This window comes from Callithrix jacchus, chromosome 19 (assembly GCF_049354715.1).
Source record: "Callithrix jacchus isolate 240 chromosome 19, calJac240_pri, whole genome shotgun sequence".
Taxonomy (NCBI): Eukaryota; Metazoa; Chordata; class Mammalia; order Primates; family Cebidae; genus Callithrix; species Callithrix jacchus.
Window position 1 is genome coordinate 16,991,758 of NC_133520.1, and position 4,968 is coordinate 16,996,725.

The 4,968-nt window shown below is 38.3% G+C and overlaps 1 pseudogene across 1 annotated transcript in view; it reads left to right on the plus strand.

Annotated features, from left to right (window-relative positions):
• LOC118149555 (peptidyl-prolyl cis-trans isomerase NIMA-interacting 4 pseudogene) overlaps positions 1 to 4,968 on the plus strand; it is a 131,341-nt pseudogene that overhangs the window by 15,384 nt on the left and 110,989 nt on the right. The window lies entirely within an intron of this gene.

The following is a 4,968-nucleotide window of genomic DNA, read 5'->3' on the forward strand; positions in this document are numbered from 1 at the left end:
CATGCAAGGATACACAAAGGCTCAAAATAAAGGGATGGAGGAAGATTTACCAAGCAAATGGAGAGCAAAAAAAAGCAGGAGTTGCAATTCTCATCTCTGATAAAATAGACTTTAAAGCAACAAAGATCAAAAGAGACAAAGAAGGTCATTACATAATGGTAAAAGGATCAATATAACAAGAAGAGCTAACGATCCTAAATATATATGGACCCAATACAGGAGCACCCAGATATATAAGGCAAGTTCTTAACGACTTACAAAGAGATCTAGACTCCCACACAATAATAGTGGGAGACGTTAACACTCCACTGTCAATATTAGACAGATCAACCAGACAGAAAATTAACAAGGATATCCAGGGCTTGAACTCAGACCTGGAACAAGCAAACCTGATAGACATCTACAGAACTCTCCACCCCAAAACCACAGAATATACATTCTTCTCAGCACCACATTATACCTACTCTAAAATTGACCACATAATTAGGAAGTAAAGCACTCCTCAGCAAATGCAAAACAACTGAAATCATAACAAACAGTCTCTCAGACCATAGTGCAATCAAGTTAGAACTCAGAATTCAGAAACTAACTCAGAACTGCACAGCGTCATGGAAACTGAACAACTGGCTCTTGAATGTTGATTGGATAAACAATCAAATGAAGGCAGAAATAAAGAAGTTCTTCGAAACCAACAAGAATGAAGACACAACATACCAGAATCTCTGGGACCCATTTAAAGCAGTCTCTAGAGGAAAATATATAGCAATAAGTGCCCACATGAGAAGAGTGGAGTGATCCAAAATTGACACCCTATCATCAAAATTGAAAGCGCTAGAGGAGCAATATCAAAACAACTCAAACCTAGCAGAAGGCAAGAAATAACTAAGATCAGAACAGAACTGAAGGAGATAGAGACATGAAAAACCCTTCAAAAAATCAATAAATCCAAGAGCTGGTTTTTTGAAAAGATCAACAAAATAGACCACTAGCCAGACTGATAAAAAAGAAAAGAGAGAACAACCAAATAGATGCAATAAAAAACGCTAAAGGGGAAATCACCACAGATTCCACAGAAAACCATCATCAGAGAATATTACAAACAACTCTATGCACATAAAGTAGTAAACCTGGAAAAAATAGATAAATTCCTGGACACCTGTGTCCTCCCAAGTCTAAACCAGGAGGAAGCCGAAACTATGAATAGACCAATAACAAGGTCTGAAGTTGAGGCAGCAATTAAGAGCCTGCCACACAAAAAAAGCCCAGGTCCAGTCGGGTTCACAGCTGAATTCTACCAGACACACAAAGAGGAGCTGGTACCATTCCTTCTGAAACTATTCCAAATAATCCAAAAAGAGGGAATCCTTCTCAAATCATTTTATGAGACCAACATCATCCTGATACCAAAACCCAGCAGAGACTCAACAAGAAAAGAAAACTTCAGGCAAATATCCATGATGAACATAGAGGCAAAAATCTTCAATAAAATACTGGCAAACTGACTGCAACAGCACATCAAAAAACTTATCCATCATGATCAAGTAGGATTCATCACAGGGATGCAAGGCTGGTTCAACATATGCAAGTCTATAAACGTAATTCACTACATAAACAGAACCAAAAACAAAAACCACATGATTATCTCAATTGACGCAGAGAAGGCATTTGACAAAATTCAACAGCCTTTTATGCTAAAAACCCTCAATAAACTCGGTATTGATGGAATGTATCTCAAAGTAATAAAAGCTATTTACGACAAACTGACAGCCAATATCATACTGAATGAACAAAAACTGGAAGCATTCCCTTTGAAATCTGGCACTAGACAAGGATGCCCTCTCTCACCACTCCTATTCAATATAGTACTGGAAGTTCTAGCCAGTGCAATCAGGCAAGAAAAAGAAATAAAGGGTATTCAAATAGGAAAGGAGGAAGCCAAATTGTCTCTATTTGCAGATGACATGATAGTATATCTAGAAGACCCCCTCATCTCAGCCCAAAAACTCCTGAAACTGATAAGCAACTTCAGCAAAGTCTCAGGATATGAAATCAATGTGCAAAAATCAAAAGCATTCCTATACACCAATAACAGACTTAAAGAGAGCCAAATCAAGAACAAACTGCCATTCACAATTGCTACAAAAACAATAAAATACCTAGGAATACAACTTACAAAGAACATAAGGGATCTCTTCAAGGAAAACTACAAACCACTGCTCAACGACATAAGACAGGACACAAACAGATGGAGAAACATTCCATGTTCATGGTTAGGAAGAATCAATATCGTGAAAATGGCTATACTGCCCAAAGTAATTTACAGAATCAACGCTATCCCCATCAAGCTACCATTGACTTTCTTCACGAAACTGGAAAAATCCACCATGAACTTTATATGGAACCAAAAGAGAGCCCACATAGCCAAGTCAATTCTAAGCAAAAAGAACACAGCAGGAGGCATCACACTACCAGACTTCAAAGTATACTACAAGGCTACAGTAATCAAAACAGCATGGTACTGGTACCAAAACAGCGATATAGACCAATGGAACAGAACAGAGGCATCAGAGGCAACACAACATATCTACAACCATACAACCTTTGACAAACCTGTCAAAAACAAGCAACGGGGAAAGGAGTCCCTGTTTAATAAATGGTGTTGGGAAAACTGGCTAGCCATGTGCAGAAAGCAGAAACTGGACCCCTTCCTGACACCTTACACTAAAATTAACTCCAGATGGATTAAAGGCTTAAACATAAGACCTGGCACCATAAAAACCCTAGAAGAAAATCTAGGCAAAACCATTCAGGACATAGGAGTAGGCAAGGACTTCATGACCAAAACACCAGAAGCATTGGCAACAAAAGCCAAAATAAACAAATGGGACCTAATCAAACTCCACAGCTTCTGCACATCAAAAGAAACAGTCACTAGAGTGAATTGGCAACCAACAGAATGGGAAAAAAAAATTGCAGTTTACCCATCTGACAAAGGGCTCATATCCTGAATTTACGAAGAACTCAAACAGATTTACAGGAAAAAAACAAATAAGCCCATTCAAAAATGGGCAAAGGATATGAACAGACACTTTACAAAAGAAGACATACATGAGGCCCACAAACATATGAAAAAATGCTCATCATCACTGGTCATTAGAGAGATGCAAATCAAAACCACACTGAGATACCATCTCACGCCAGTTAGAATGGTGATCATTAAAAAGTCTGGAGACAACAGATGCTGGAGAGGATGTGGAGAAATAGAAAGACTTTTACACTGTTGGTGGGAGTGTAAATTAGTTCAACCATTGTGGAAGACAGTGTGGCGATTCCTCAAGGCCTTAGAAATAGAAATTCCATTTGACCCAGCAATCCCATTACTGGGTATATATCCAAAGGACTATAAATAATTCTACTATAAGGACACATGCACACGAATGTTCATTGCAGCACTGTTTACAATAGCAAAGACCTAGAACCAACCCAAATGCCCATTGATGATAGACTGAACTGGGAAAATGTGGCACATATACACCATGAAATACTATGCAGCAATCAAAAATGATGAGTTCGTGTCCTTTGTAAGGACATGGATGAAACTGGAGAACATCATTCTCAGCAAACTGACACAAGAACAGAAAATGAAATACCACATATTCTCACTCATAGGTGGGTGAGGAAAAATGAGAACACATGGACACAGGGAAGGGAGTACTACACATCGGGGTCTATTGGGGGGAATGGGGAGGGACAGCAGGGGGGGGAGCTGGGGAGGGATAGCCTGGGGAGAAATGCCAAATGTGGGTGAAGGGCAGGAAGGCAGCAAAACACACTGCCATGTGTGTACCTATGCAACTATTTTGCACGTTCTGCACATGTACCCCAAAACCTAAAATGCAATAAAAAAGAAAATAAATAAATAAATAAAATAAAATAAAATAAAAATAAATTTAAAAAATACAGCGTTGCCACAAATTTTCAATCTGTAAAAAGCACAATATCTGCAAAGCACAATAAAGTGAAGTGCAATAAAACGAGGTATGCTCTAATAAACTATCTGGTCCAAGCCTTAGTTTCAGAAATCAAAGGCCACAAAGAAAAGTTATGGCTCTTAACTTGCTGCCTTTAGGCATTTCAACCACCTCAGATCAACGTGTTCCTCAAGGAAGATGATCTTCTTTATAGCCTAACAACCACACCTAACCCCACACAGATTGGCTATAAATGAAGCCAAAAAAACTTACACCTGGATATGCTCTAAAATGTTTTCTCCTCCTGCTAGTAAGTGTTTGTCATTTCCATTAGCTACTTATCTTGGTTTTATCGGCATAGGAACTGTGCTTCTGGCCATACTTGCAAATATTCATTTGCTTCTTTCAGATTTCTAAACTCGTGCAGTAAACATAGTGAAGGAAATTATGCTTGTCATTATGGCTTTGTAATAACTTTAACATTCTTTGAAGATGTTTCACCTTTTTAATAGGTATAACAAGCTGTGTATGAGGGGACTGCAAAAAATTCATAGAAAAATGGAATTAAAAATAAAAATTGTAAACTTTATTTCTCAACATAAACTTTATCACATTCAAGACACTTTTATCAGTGATGATACCAGCCTCAGTCTCTAAGGAACTGAGGGTCCTGGGAACTTAACCATGTCAATGGGGTCTTTTTACATTATTAACTGAAGAAAATGGGTGCCCTAAGATTTTTAAAGATTAGGAAACAAAAACAAGTCAGAAGGAGCCAAATCAGGACTATAAGGTGGATGCCTAAAGATTTCCCATCAAAACTCTCGCAAAATTGCCTGTGTTTGATGAGAGGAATGAGTGGAAGCATTGTTGTGTAGAAGTACTCTCTGGTGAGGCTTTCCCAGGCATTTTTCTACTAAAGCTTTAGTTAGCTCTAAACATTCTCATGATAAATAAATGTTGTTATTCTTTTGCCCCCTTCATCCCCCGCCGGAAG